This window comes from Erythrolamprus reginae, chromosome 3 (genome assembly GCF_031021105.1).
Source record: "Erythrolamprus reginae isolate rEryReg1 chromosome 3, rEryReg1.hap1, whole genome shotgun sequence".
In the NCBI taxonomy this organism is placed as follows: Eukaryota; Metazoa; Chordata; class Lepidosauria; order Squamata; family Dipsadidae; genus Erythrolamprus; species Erythrolamprus reginae.
In genome coordinates this window covers 149266186-149281686 of record NC_091952.1, presented here as the reverse complement: position 1 = coordinate 149281686, position 15501 = coordinate 149266186, and the positions used below count along the sequence as shown (strand labels likewise).

General features: G+C 43.6%; 1 long non-coding RNA gene across 3 annotated transcripts in view; it reads left to right on the top strand.

Annotated features, from left to right (window-relative positions):
* The first annotated feature begins 4707 nt into the window (after positions 1-4707).
* LOC139164623 (uncharacterized) overlaps positions 4708-15501 on the top strand; it is a 59950-nt gene continuing 49156 nt past the window's right edge. For all 3 annotated transcript variants that reach the window (XR_011558667.1, XR_011558664.1, XR_011558666.1), the window contains exon 1: positions 4708-4930. This is a non-coding gene — a long non-coding RNA (uncharacterized lncRNA). The remainder of the gene's footprint in view (positions 4931-15501) is intronic.

Here is a 15501-nt window from a genome sequence, read left to right as displayed (position 1 = left end):
CCAGCAACCCATCAACACCTGTTTAGCAAAGGTCGTGATTCCACTTCCAAACAAGTGGCTCCTAGGACAATTATCAAAATGCACATAGTTTCCTCTCTCGCCTGGCTAAAGAAACCAAAATAACGGAGAGATGGTCCCTGCAGTTTCCCCTCTCGCCTGGCTAAAGAAACCAAAATAACGGAGAGATGGTCCGATGCAGTCTGCATAAAATCTATGGAAGGAGGAAGGTCAACGTATAACCATCCCCTTTCATAAAATCCAATCAGGTGGGCTCACAGGGGGGGGGGGCGCAAAAATCTCCCTTTTCCCTTGCCAGTTTGTGTCTCTGTTCTTCTTCCCTTTTCTTTAAAAAAATAAATAAAAGTGTGTAATATTAGGGGCTGAAAGCAGAGGTGGGCTGCTAAGGTGGCACGGCGATGCGTGCTCGCCCCCGTGGCTCTGAGGGCTAGCGGAGTCCGCGCAATTCTGCTACTGCACCTGGGCCACGGGCGCACCTTCGTCTCCATGCGCGATTTCGCTACCTGCCCAGGTGCAGTAGCAGAATTAAGCCGGACTCCGCTAGCCCTCAGAGCCACGGGGGCTTCGTTTCTGGCAAGCTCTCGGCGACAGTCCGAGGCTTTCTATTCAGTGTGTTTACACGGAAATCAGCCCCATTAAATCTAGCATCGTTTGGCTGGATCGGGTAAGATTCCGATGGTTGGGCAAGCAGCCTTGATTGCTTCGAGACAATTGCAAGTGTTAAGTAGTTAAGTCCCAGTGGACTCCCTGGTAGTTTCTTAAGGAGAAATGGAAAATATTGCTCTTCGTTCCCGATAACCAATAGCAGCAAGAATCGCGCCTCTCAGAAGTATTCCTATGGATTAGAAGGAGATCATTCTTGGATCAGTGGACCCAGCTGACCCATCAGTCAGGGAAGATTACCAGAGAAGAACACAAAGCTTTGCCGGTATTTCATTGTTCAAAACATGTTTTGCGGCTTGGTTTGGGCATAGTTGCCATGCGGAGGTGAGGGAGAGGGGATTGAATGACAGGTGGCCTTAAAACAGCGAGGGAGAATATCTGGTGACCTCACAGCTGTTATGGATTACAGCGCTCAATACCTGACCGGTTGGCCATGCTGTCTGAAGTTGTTGAGCGTTGTGGTCTAAACTAAAATATTTGAAGAGAGGACACAATATTCACCTAGTATATAAACGTCTAGGTGTTAATTTATGAAATGAATGTTCAAAGAAGAGAAGAGAACCCTCCAACAAAAGCTAAAACGGTCCCGAGCAGTTTAGAGTTTTAATAGGTGGGTAAAAAGTGGATGGCAATCTTTCCCATCTGAGAAGACTTCAAGCTCTTCAGATGGAGCAAAGTAAAGGAAACTACTCTGCTCTTTGCTGAGGACCAGCCTTTGGATGCTGGCTCAGGACCAGAAATTCAAGTCAGTATGGATAAATTTTTCATAGCTAGTTGTAACTTTGAGCTTACCATCAACATCCAAAAGACCATGTTATGCATCGGCCTGCTCCTCATGGACTATACACAAAGTGCAAAATCACAATCAAAGGGCAGAAAATACAGGCAGCTAACCAATTTAATTCTTTTTTCCTGAACAGTGAGGATTGGTGCAGAATTTAATTGCAGTAGGTAGACTGCGCTCCACTGTATTGGAACCTGAATAATCAGCTCTGGAACAAAATTGAAGTTTTACAGACGTGCGGTAATATTTTTCTGGGTGCCTGTGAAACACGGACTCCATATCAAACACATGCAGAAATGACTTCTCTTCACAGGATATTAGGCATCAGGTGGCATAATGGAGTATCTGACACTGTTGTTTTTATCTAGGGCAGGGGTAGGCAAAGTTGGCTCTTCTATGACATGTGGACTTCAACTCCCAGAATTCCTCAGCCAATCATGGTAGCTCAGGAATTCTGGGAGTTGAAATCCACGTGTCATAGAAGAGCCAACTTTGCCTACCCTTGACTAGGGCATGTCTACCATCAGTCCAAACACTCCTAATAAGAGCACAGTCTCAAAGGGAAGAGCATGTGATCCATATGCTGGATAAGCACAACGGCTCCTTTTGGGGAACTTTCCAAGCTTGCATAGAGGGCAGAGGAATCATTATAAATGGCCCCGCAACAGGCCTGTCTGAAGTCGACTTGGGCACCTGGGAAATAAAACTGCCCTACCTGGTGTAACCTCATTCACGGGGGTTTGTCAAACTAAGAAAGCAGGCACACTGTTAAAGCATAACAGATTAGCAGAGTTGTAAGGGACCTTGTAGGTCTTCTAGTCCACCACATACACATACACATACACACACCCCTACACAAACCCAAGCAGGAGACCCTACACAATTTCTGATAAATGACAACCCAGTCTCTTCTTGAAAGCTTCAAGTGATAGCATAATGCAGTGTTTCCCAACCTTGGCAACTTGAAGATATTTGGACTTCAACTCCCAGAATTCCCTAGCCAGCGAATGCTGGGGAATTCTGGGAGTTGAAGTCCAAATATCTTCAAGTTGCCAAGGTTGGGAAACACTGGCATAATGCATTGCCTTTCCATCCCTTTCATAAGAGTGGCAGCTGTTCCTAACCAAGTGTAAAACAAAACAAAACCCCCACCCCACCTGCATTTCTCCTTGGTCGTCTGAAAGTCTTGAATGGGGGCCCCTATCTACACAGGTTTGTGAACCGCGTGACTCTGGCATCTTCCCCACAGTTGTAAATGAACAGCAACAAATCAAAAGAGAAACAATCAAGCACCATACGATTGTCGATGAACAATAGTGTCATTGTAAATGCCCTGCAAACTCAGTGCAAAGCTTTTGGCTTCTGGCATTTCAAACTAGCCCTACTGTACCGGAGTCATGCAGAAGATAGGAAGCTTTCCCTATTGCTGAGAGTTGTGACTCAGCCCAGAAGATGGGGTGGGGGTGGGCAATTTCCGCCCTCTGGATTGGTCCTTGCTTAGATTCTGTGTGCTGACACTAGGATTGTTCTTCAAAGTAACTGGGGGTAGCAGCTGACAGGAGATCTAGCAGTGTTCAAAGGGCTTTTTAAAAAGGATTTCTTTCTGGCTTCACAGTGGTCAGTTGACTTGCAACTAGCTTGGGTTTAAAGCTGAGTTTATTGGGGAAAGGCGGACCCCAAATTAAATGGCTGAGGGTTACAGATACAACATCAATAAATACAATTTGCACCTGGATCCCCAAATCACCAGCCCTGCTCCCAGTGACCCAGAGTATTAAGCATCAAGAAGATAAGACCAGCTCATTCAAGTGCATGCTGGGCTTATAGATTTGCGTGACTGAACACAGGTTGTGTATATGCTTGAGAGAAGCATGTTATACATGTGGAAAATCATAACTTGAACTGTTAAGCACATAGGCAACAAGTCAGAAAGATGGAAAATAAAAACTCCTCTGGCCTTTTGATGACCAATCTGCTCACGTTTCTTTGCCATTAAATGAATATTTTGAATATTGGGATGTTTAATTTTTCTTTTAAAAAACATTTAGATGTGCGGTTAACTAATTCAATCTCATTTTTCCAACTTATATTTTATAGGTAAGCGCTAATTTATAACAAATCTTTCCTTTTTTAAATTGTACCGTCAACTTAGTTCCAAACCTCTCCGTTCTAATGGGACTCACACCCACTAGACTTCCTCTTAAGATTCAATCAGTATCCGTCAGGGAGATTCCTTTTTAACCCTGGTAGGAAATAAGAACTGACCTTAAGACCACGAAAACGAGACAATAAACCCATCTCGTCCCCTAATCCTACATTTCGTTGGGTTGCTTTTATTTATTAAGGAAACTAAACAAAAGTAAACTAAACTAATCTAAACTAAACGGGCAAGGGATACCTCTCAGACACGTGCATAGATCCTTGGCACATTTTTTTAAAAATAAAAGTAAATAAAATGGAAGGTTTTTACTTTAGCCCTCACACGGTTTGTCGCGAAGCAAAAGAGAAGACACCCCCTAAAAACAGAGTGGGGCGCGCATCCCGCCTCCCCAAAGGAGGAATCCGTGCTTCTCCGCCCGCAAGGACACACACGTTGTGAAGCAAAGCGGAAAATGTGTGTTCATTATCACATAAAAGGCTCCCGTCGCGAAGAAGAATGAAGGTCCGAAACGGGACTGATCGGAAGACAATGGGCTGTCAATGGATCGCTCTAACCTGGCTGGTCCCAGCGCGCCTACCCTATTGTGCCACGCTCGTTTTAAACTACTTAGCTGAATTCCCACTCCGATGATCCCGAACGATAAGATGTACTTCTGCCCGCAGACATTCGGGAGAGGGGGTGGGGAGAAGAGGGACGAAAACATTAAAGGGGAAAAAAATGAGCCACTGAGAAGTCTGAGTAGCAATTGTTTCTTTCTATTTTTGCCCATATTTCCCCCCTTAAACCTGCGGATGGCGGCTTGGTTAAAAAAAAAGGGGGGGCGGTTCAAAAGATCACACTCATTAGTTCGTCTCCACACTTAAAAAAAAAGTGCTGGTGCTTTAAATCGTAGTGATCTGTGAATAAACAAAATCAGTAAACAAATAATAAAAAAAATCTAACTCCAAATTCCAGGAGGGCAAACTTTACGCAGCACGTCATACTTCGGTAAATTTACACAGATATTAGGACGGCTGTTCTTTACCTCTCGCTATGTGTATATTGTATGTGTGTGCGTGTGTGAGTGGGTGAGTGAGTGCGCGCCTGTTTCCTCTGCTCCTTTTGAGCCATTGTGCTTAACTGAATTTTATAACGCTGATCGATATCTTGGTAAAATATTCATTTTTAAACTAGCGGGCAGCGAAATCTTTGCTTTGTGCTAAAGTCAACAGTCGCTCCAATAAATGCAGCGATGCCTTTCCACGGAATTGCAGACGGTGGGGTATCTAGCTTGTCATCTGCGATCTGCAGCTCTCTGGCATCAGGTAGGGATTTATCTTGGGTTTTGTTTTTCTTTTAATTGGGAGCATTGTACAAGGGGGAGAACCGCATTTGCTTCCTGCTGCTTCCCACTCAGAATCGGGCCCAGTGGAACAAGGCAACGGCCTCTCTCTACCGTCACCCTCAAACGTCCCAGGAAGGAAAAGGTTCCACTGGTGCTGATTTAGGCAGAAACGGATCTGGCTGTCCAATGCCCTCTGGTCCCAACCACCCTGGGACAGGTGCCCAGGGCACAGCACAGGAATGCTGCTCCGCTGGGGGCAGAAGCGAAGGTGCGAATTCTCTCCGCGGCTGCGGCGGTCCTTTTTTTTTTGAAGCCCACCCCCACCCCGCAGCTAACTGAAGGGACAACTGGGGACTGGTGGTAGTGGTGGTGACAGAATGCTTAGGCTATGTGTAGCTGAAGCAAATTCAAATTCAAGAGTAGGGATCAGTGATTTTTCAGGGAGCCACGGTCTGGCTATTGGAAAGAAAACAAAGGATTGGCCTAACAGGCACTTTGATCTCATACCGCCAGCTCTCTTAACAGTAGCAGATTTGATTATTGCAAAACTTTGCTTGAATTATTCTAAATCCTCCCCCCCCTCCCATTTTGCTTTCTTTATTTTCTGCTTGTAATAGCTGGTCAATGGTGGCATTCATCCTTTTTGTTTCCCCAATAGGTACTAGGTAGCCCTCTCTTCTCAATATATGGTTGCCTCCTTCTTTTGTTAAAGCTCAAAAGAAAGGAGGAAACACATCTCTACACAGGTTTTACCCACTGGTAACAAAGCCGGAATTACCCCGGAACTACCCGAAAATATTAACTTTCCTTTAATTAGATTTCATCATTAACTTTCTTTTAATCAGGTTTCATCATTTAATTGTATTAACAACGTGAAAACTTTGAATAGACTAAATGGAAACGACATAGCTTTTCACTTCGGTGAAAACCTAGGATACCATAGGTGCTAGGTGTCACTTGCCATCTTCCAAGGACACCTTTCCAGAACTTTTCATTAAAATCATCAACCAGGCAACCTGAATGTTAGATTCCTCCACAGGTGTTACAAGTAGTTTCCAGGTAGCAAGAATGATTCTATTTGCAAATTAATTATAATATATAGATTGCAGTGGTTAAAAACAGGTGATGCCCGATAGTGTCTTGAAATTCATTTATCTGGCCAGAAAAGATTAAGATTCAGGCAAAAGCACTCATTTTCTCATCTTACAGGCTGCCATTGAAATCTGCTGAAATCAGTGGAACTCAAAGGGTTATTAATTTTATTTTAGTTGATTGTTTTTCACATACATATTTATTTTGTCCTCAAGTATGTACATTGTATTATTAAGATTTCCCATTGCAAGGATGGAAGATGGGTGTTTTTGTATAAAGTTGATCCTTGGGTTGTTGGCTGAGAATCTAAACAACATGCAGTGAATGTTAGGATGATTGTATAATGCAACAAATTTGGATCTGAATATTTAGGTATCAAAGACCAAATAAATTGTGTTTGACAAGAAAAAATAATTTCACAATTGCAGGTTATGCATAAAGAGTGAAAATCAAGAGCAAGTAGATGCATTTTTTTAACTTGGTGGGGTGTTTCTAATGTATGGGAAAATTGATGAAAAAGTTAAGATACACAATACTGGCAGAAACATAGGGTGTATCTTTTGTTGAATGTTTGTTGAGAGAAGTGAAGAAAGTTGTATGCAAGCCTGAGCTTTTGTCTACTTGGGGAATGAGAATTGGCTACAACAACAAGAACATAAAAACAACTTGAATTCAATGAAGAAATTGAAGGTATTTTAAAAGTTTGGGTAAAAAAAAGCAAGATAGTGCTGAATGAATGTAAGATAATATAAAAATAAGTAACCAGCATGAAAGAAGTAGATTAAGGTAGTTTGGGCACATTGAGAATAAACGAGGCTCAAATGGCATAATAAATATACCGTACAAAAGGAAAAAATAAACAGATTGTGAAATGTTTTAAGAATAAAAGGCACTATAGGAAGCATTATATCTATCGAGGAAACAAGGATGGATTGTATGCATGAAAAATGAATGATGCAATCAATTTAGCTGCATTTCCTTTATCTCACACCTTTAATTTCTTTGGGTTACTACTTCTTACTACCTTTCCGCATGTTTGTGTGTGTGTGTGTATGTGTGTGTGTGTGTGTGTGTTAGTGGGCTGTACATACTGTATATGTATGCATATATACATGCATATATCTCAGAACCATGGGAATTCCCTTTTGTCTAGGGAGGGTCGGTAACCCGCAATGGTTAAAATCCAAACAAAATCCTCTCTTCATTCTAGACCCGATTGTTATGGTATTTGTCGGTGAAATATCTTTTTGGTGGCAATTTTTATCATTTGCGAAGGGAGTTAATTTGCAAATTAACTAGAATCCCGATTTTCTGGGTGTATTTCATACCTCGCCGACTTGGCTTTCAAAGTACAGTACAGTATTTTCCCCTGCCTAGTTTTTCTTCCGACTAACGAAGTATATCGCGTTTTTCGGGGGGCCGCTCGGTGGGAAGGGACAAGGAGAGACCGGGGAGAAGCCTTAGAAAAGGCAGGAGATCCGCCTGGGTTCCTCCGGGGAGGACCTTCTCCTCGGGACCCGGCTGCGTGTGAGGTCTGCCTCAGAGGGCAGGCTCTCTTAAGATGCTTCCCTTCCCCTCCAGATTGGGCTCGGGGAGGAAAAGGGCGGGGGGTTTCCTCATCTGATTTCCCTTCCATCTAAAACTGACGTGACAGCTGATATATCCCCAGCAAGATGGGATCGCTGCAGGACACACACCGAGGCTAATGGTTTTTCAATAATTAATACTGTCCCCGCCACTGGTAATGCGGCCTCTCGGATTTGTCAATTACTTGTCATTAAACGAATGTCTACCCACGTCCTTGCTTAGGTGGCGGAGCGAAGGAAGGAACGAAGGGGGGAAAGAACAGCTCCCGTCTGATCTGGCTCAGCAGGGGAAGGCGGCCCTCCGGGGTTACAAGGCTCAGGCAAGATTCCTGCAAGTAGAGTCCGCAGGAAGCTTCCCGGGAGATTTTGTCTGCCAAGTGGGCAATTGGGGGCTTCTTTATCCGTGGACTTCTTTGACTTGCCACGGATGTTTGCTCGGTTGTTTGACTGGAAAAGACACCAGCCAACAAGCATCGCTCCAAGCAGCAGCGTGACTGAGCTCAGTTAAATTGGCCAACTCCTTTTCGCATTTGCTGCTCCCGGGCCTTTCACAATACCGAAGAAATCAGGCTTTCTATGGCCGCCACGACGTCGTGAGCTCTCTGCCTCAGAGGCAGAAGTCAACAAAATACAACGGCTGTCGCTTTTCCCGCCTTCCAGCTTAGGGTCACCTGCTGAGGTTATTATTTTATCTAGCAATCAGTAAAGCCATGGCTGAAGCGGCAGGAAAGTAACCAAACCATATTCACACCGCCAAAATGATAAAAGCTGCTCCAGCGCCCCTTTCAGCGGGTTCAACAGCTTTTACTTCAGAGGGGCAGATGGGAAAGGCGACTAGGCCATTCGAGCATGCGCAGAGGGTCATTTTCCCCATCCCAGCACTGAGTTTCTGCGGCCTTGGTTTTCCGGCCTCATCGCTAGTTGGGAGTTGCTAGGCCCTTCTGTGGGTGTCCTCGCTCCAAGGAACTTGGTCGGAGCGAGGCCCCGGCTCCGAGGCCTCCCTTGGAAGTAAGAAACAAAACAAGCAGCTGCCCCTAACCGCCAGTGTTTGTTGAAGCGACAAAAGCCCCTCTTGCTCTCTCTCAAGCGACGGCCGAGGACCTGGTGCGCCATGTTCTGAACTCCGGCAAGACAGCCAAGCTGTCTGCTTCCAGACAGTGATCCGGGAACCCTCCAGGCCTGGGTCGCTGCCGTTCGGAGTGCTGCTTCCCCCCGCCCCCCTCTTTTGGCGGGCTCGTGCTCCAAGCTTAAAGCCGCAGCGGTGGGGAGCACCAGAGTCAGCCAGAAGCAGGGACGGTCAGCTCGTGTGGCAGCTTTTTTCTCGCGCAAGGGGGACGCCGCCGGCCAACTACCTCAGCACAACAGCGGCAAAGCGCTTTGGCTGGTGAAGACTACCCGACCCCTCTGGCCAAGAAGTCGCCTTGTGCTGCTTCTTGCCCGGTGTTCATCCCACAAAACTATTGCAGTACACACGACACTTCGTTCAGCTTTTGCCCAACGGCATTTGCTTTGCCCCTTAATCTGGCCTATTTAATCTCTTAGTGGAAAGCTCTCGCATTTCCTCCTTTGGGGCGAAACCTCTTAAGTTCCAGTATGGCCCCTCTTAATTGCGAAGCTGAGGCCTTCCGTTCATACCCAGTCCGGCCGCTTTTCTGGGCGTAGTTTTATGCCAAGGCGAAGACTAAGAAAGCCAAAATCGGGGCTAACGACGAGCCTTTCCACAAACTCAACGGGCAGTCGGGCCTAGTGAAAGAATAAGAGAGAAAAGAATCACCACAACGGTGCTGCGGTTCAAGTATAAAAACGAAATAGAACATTGGGCTACTGCAGAAGAAAGTGAGCTGGTCGCTAGGATTCGTGTGGCGGCGGAGAGGGGGATAGTAGTGGGAAATCGCAGCTCTTTTGAGTAACGCGGCACCGGAACGATTTCCCCCCGCTTTCAATGTCTCGCTTTCAGATACGAAGCCTTGCTCCAAAGAGAAGGCATGGAGTAGAAACAAATCCCCCTCCCCCGGTTCCCCGAGTCGCCTATGTGTGTTCACACTGTTAAGAATAGAGCCGTCGTGTCGCTTCTCTGTCCCGAATTCCTCTATTCAGCTTTGCAACAGAAGGGCAGAAATCATCTAATTGTCTGCTCTTGTTTTCTTCTCGTCTTTCCCCCCCTTTACCTCCCTTCCCCAAAAATCCCGCCCCACCCCCTTCTCTGTTGTGAGCCTGGTAATGACATGCAAGGACCGGTTGAAAGACAACCAGACATCAAAGCCCAAAGCAAATGACATTTCCCCCACGTCGATAAGAAAGTCACACTCCAAACTTTCTTTTCCTTCTTAAAAGGAGCTCCGACGGCCGAAAAGGTAGCATTTGGGGGTTGCGTTGTCCCCAACATTTAGGTCCCGCACAATCCCATTACAAAGAAACCGCGTCCGGCAGGACTTCAGAAATGTAAGGAATTTGGGGACCAAACAACATTTATTGGGGATAAGAGCGTATGTCTATGTGTGTGGGGAGGGGGGCGGGCAAGCGGGAGGAGAAGACACATTTGGAGCTGTGATGGGACTAATTATCGAGATAGAGAACAAGGAGCTGGAACACCCAAGTCGAGCTGAGTCGTCTCCCGGGAGACTGATGGAGACCTATTTTACAAGCTGTAATTCTGCTTTAGATGCTTGCAAACTAAAGTCAATTCACACCCTCGTCTTTATTCTAGAAATATTCCTAATCCTGCAGTTCAAGCGGGAATCCTCTGGCCTCTTTCCTCCTAATATTAATCTAGAAACTTCATAAAAGGAGGCTTGATTATAGGGGGCTGGAATCACTTTCCTTCCCAGTTTAACTACCTCGGCAACGTCTAACCTGATGAATAGATATTAAATTTGGAGAAACATCCTGTGCAGCTCTTGCTCCTGTTACCCAGCTGACAGACCAATTAACAGTGTGGGGAAATTTAAAACAAAAGCACTTTGCTTTTGATTCCAGTATTTTTAGGCAGTCCTTTGGAGCCAGCACAGACATTTTCGTTTGATCTTGTCTTAATGCTTTATTTGTAATTATGTAAAACAAAAAGGGAATTATTCATGTGCATGTGATTAATATACAAAGAATACATCTTTGTTATTGCCAAGACCTAGAGTGTTTTAAACTTATCACACTAGTTCTGTGGACAGCTGACTAATCTGATCATACCTATGCTCACTTGAAATTAAGCATAAAAGTATAGTTAGAACAAAAATACACAATTCAATCTGAACTCTTACTTGGGAACAGTGCATTGGTTGGAGTTGTGTGCTTTTGGATTAAGTTTTTATTTTTGATTAACAAAATAAAAAGTAATATTCATGTTTGCAAAATAATCATATGGTAATTCTTGCATTCTTTTAGAATCTTGAGCCTTCCTCTGATCATTTAAGCTTTGCAAGAGAGTCAAGAGGCAATTTAATTTCATTCATAATTATGGCCAATTAGTTTGATTAGTTTGATTAATTTGATAAAGCAGAAAATACAAATGAAAAAATATGCATGCCAATACATATGAAAATAAACATCTGCAATAAAAATATGCTACTTGACCAGAAACAATAATTGAGGAGTACAAATACCACCAGTTCTAAAAGCTGGGCAACATTTGATTACATTTGGGTATTGATATACAGTACTTCTATTTTCCAAATCTTTTGATAGGTTAACATTTAAATAAGTTAAATAGAAAATTGTTCTCTTATAGAAAAGAAGTCATATCATATCAGTCCTTAACTAACAGAGAGCACTCCATTTTCTAAGAAGTAATCAGTGCTCTCTCTTCTGTGAGGCCTTATTCTTCACCTCTCCTCCTCTCTCCAGCCCTGAATCTTTCCTTTAATTAATTGCCAGTTCTTCAACCACTAGAGATACAGTATACCTCTATAACAACTTGATCTAGAGCAAGCTATTAATCTCTCTCATTGTGGCAGATCATGCTATTGTTAAAGGAACAGCTGCAGAGTTCAGCTAAAGAATTAGTGGTGGGAATTTGAGGCCTATTTGAAATTAAATGTTGATGACCCTTCCAAATTGGGTTTTTGGATTATGGTAAGAGTAGTAGGCACCATAGATTGTTTTCCATATTTGTAAATTTCAAGGATTCTGATTTCAGTTTTATGGGTTATCTTGTCCATTTATACTGCAGCTGTACACTTCTGAGCTATATTACCTGAATTAATTTGAAAGACTATACCACAAAAATCAATAATTTCTAAGTAATATTTTAAGTTTAAACCAAGTCCATCAATTTCTTTATCTGTAAAATATAATTCATTCCCCACGTTGTTTTCCTTAATTTCTTTCCTAACATATTTCCTGCATATTCAAAATAGTGACAGCAATCCAAAATCTATTTATCTGGGATTAAATTTTACTAATTTCATTGGCACTTGCCTGGAATTTCTTTACCCTGAAAATCTTTAATTTTTTATATAATCCTAGATTGGTATGGAAAGAGATGCCAACCACAAATGGAGGTCTAACATAGATTTAAGAGCCCAGGAGGATTGTTTCAGAAGCCAACCAAACAATCACCAATGGCTCTATGGTGTTTAGCAGGATTACTTAATACTTAAAGCCTGAACAAGAGTGAAGTCTAGATTATAGGGTAGTGGCACTGCAGCCAAATTGACATAGCAAAAAATCTCTGTGGCACCTTAAAGGCTAAAATAAACGATAGGATAGGAAAATACCAACTGTTAGGAATTAAGGGGTATCCCTGGTAAGGCTGGTCACTTCACAGTGTGTCCAATCAGAAGTCTGGAGGGCTTTCCAAGGAGCAAATGGACCTGCAGACAATTCTAAAGACAGCCAGGTTTAAAAACAATTATGATGAATGCAGGGTGGAAGAGGTTTAGGCAGAGGTGAGCTGCTAAGGTAGAACGGTGACGTGTGCTCGCTCCTGTGGCTCTGAGTGCTAGCGGAGTCCAGCGCAATTCTGCTACTGCACTTGGGTGTACCTGCATCTTCGTGCACAAGGTGCAGTAGTAGAATGCTAGCACTCAGAATCACAGGGGCAAGGACACATCACCATTCCACCTTAGCAGCCCACTTCTGGGTTCAGGTAACCAGAAAATAACTTTTGATTGAAAATGTTTTTGTCTTCATAATTATTTTTCTTTAGAAGGATCTTTTTCTTTTATATAAGTAACTTGCCAAATTTAGTGATGTACTATGGTATGTCAAAGCCAATGGCAGGTATGAATACTTCAGTAAAATAATTTTTTAAAGAAAAATATAAGCATTTTTAGTTTCAAGAATTAGATTTTTTTTTAAAAAACTCATACCATAGACCTGCCAAATGATGATTGAGCAGCATATGTTTTCCAATATCCATTGATCCCTTTCCAACAAAACCATGATTCTCCATCCCAGGAGAATTTTCATCCTAATTCTTTATTCATAAGGAACATTCAAAAGACAGCTTAGTTGGTAAATATACATCTAAAGTTTATATAATGTGGGGCCTAAAATGAAGCATATTACACCATACTTCTTTGCAATTTTTGGCCTGCAAAACAGACAACAATTCCGTGTAGTAACAGTTTGCAGTTTCCTATGTTACAAGTTGCAGATATTACAAGAAACCTTCCACTAAAGACTGGGGAGAGGGGGGTTCCCAAGAATTTAAGGATGATGAGTTATAGAATATACTTATAGTCATAAAGTAAAATAAAGTCTCATTGCTATATCTCTCAAACCTGCAGTATTGCCTTTGGACAAGCCTTAAGTCACATTTGAATTCAACCTCTTGGACATTATCCCTGGTGTTAGTTCTACAGAGATCACCGATTGTGCATTTGGGTTGCGCTAACCATTTAGAGACTGAAATATCTGAGGAGAGAAAGAACTTGATATGTTAGCCTATAAACTCCCCAACCATATTTGTCATCCTAACCTGAAGCAAACAAGATGTGGGCTCATTTAAGGGAGAATAGACTGAATTCTCCACAGTTTTTAAAACTGGAGGCCTTCATGGAGACTGCAGTTCCATCCTTGCTCGGAGTAGGTGCCGGTAAGTCAGTCAATCTGCTTGCGACAAGGGCCCCTTAAGGAAGGATTGGGGAGGGCCACTTTCAGGGTCCTTGATAAGAGTGTTTTTCTGCCAAGCCACAAAAGGCTCCCCTCCCTGCTCCTTTCATCTTGGAATAGCCAGTGAAATCTGCTCCAGATCTCATGGTTTCCAGCCAAGCCGCTGGAAACCGTTTATCTCAGGTGCCTTTAACCTGCAGTTATCTGCGGCCAGATCATTTTAGGGAGCTCAGCTCGGAAACCTGAGGCGAGGCTCCATTGAGGGTGGAGAGAGCGAGAGCGTCTTTTAGCCCCCCGCTTACTTGGTAAACAAGGCCGGGGAGTTGCCCTCGCTCCCTTCCGCCCCACGGAGCCGCTTGCAGCGACCACTTCGCTAATCTCGGAGGTTTTTTTTTTCAGCGTCTCGGGGAGGATTCTGGGCACAGGCGATGGAGGGAAACGAGGTTGGCCGTCCCTTTAAGGAGGTCTCGAACTGTCTCCTGCAAGTTGGCCACTTTGCAAAACAAACGCTGAGCTGGCGCCTGCGGGCCTATGCAGCCGCGCTTAGGGCGGTTTCAGAGAAGCCGGCGAAATGCTGCAGTCCCAGGGATTTAGACGCGACTTAACTATAAAAGCCTAAACTTCAAAAGTTCGTTTTATTTCTGCCCGGTTCGCCCTGCGTTTTAATAAAATTGCTAATACAAACAAGACCGCAAACGTATCCAAGAAGCTGAGTTCCGCAGAACAATCCTACCGGATACATTGGGTTTACCCGGTTGATTTTCACGGCAGAAAATGGAACTTGAACCCACGGCCTCCCACTTTCTAGTCTGGAGCTTTTATCACTAGAGCAAGCTGGCTCTATCTTTAGAAGCATCTGCAAATTACACAAACGTTAGTTAAGATGACTTTGAGCTTATAATAAATTGTGCAACCTCATCAGTTTAGACTTGGTTATTGGAAATAATGGCACCTTGAACTGAGAATTTTTGAACATGCACTCCCTCCCCCCCCCGTTAAAATTCTTTTTAAAAATGCTTTCCCATATTTTTTTTTAGGTTACACAAATTCCATGATACACCCCCCACCCCACCCCAGCAGACCCATGAAGTCCTACCAAATGCAGAGTGGGCAGGTTTAGACAACAGAAATGCCTATGCTATCCTATGAAGTTTTCATGTCTGTTAGGACAAATGCTGAAACAAGGTGCAATTAGACTTGCCTCAAGGTTATCTTCAGTACTTCAGGTTTCCCTTTTGTTGATATGAAAGAATGATGGTGTTTCTACTGCACCTTGGAGAAGGCAGATGATAGAGACCCAGATGTTTTCCTGTGTCAGGGCTTTTGATGAGGCATGGTTTTGCAGAATTAAACAATTATCTGAAACAAAGACCTTTGATTCACTGTTGGAAGGAATTTCTTAGCCTTAAATCTTGCCTTTGAATGCAAAAGAAAATGGACTCCCAATAATAAAAAAGAGGTGGGTTTTGGCAGATTCTGTCCAGTTCTGGAAAACCGGTAGTAGAAATTTTGAGTAGTTCGGAGAACTGGTAAATTCCATCCCTGACTGGCACCCCCTACATCTATTCTCTGCCTACCGAGCCCCAGTTGATCGAGAGGAAATGGGGATTTTGCAATAACCTTCCCCTGGAGTGGGGAGGGAATGGAGATTTTGCAATAGCCTTCCCCTGCTATGGCCACCAAGTCACGCCTGCCAAGCCATGCCCACAGAACCGGTAGTTTAAAAAAATTGAATCCCACCACTGAAAAAGTAAAGCAAGGAACTTGGAAAGAGAACAGGAAAGTAAGAGAAGAGGATGAATGATTTGTGCTCATCTTTTTGCAG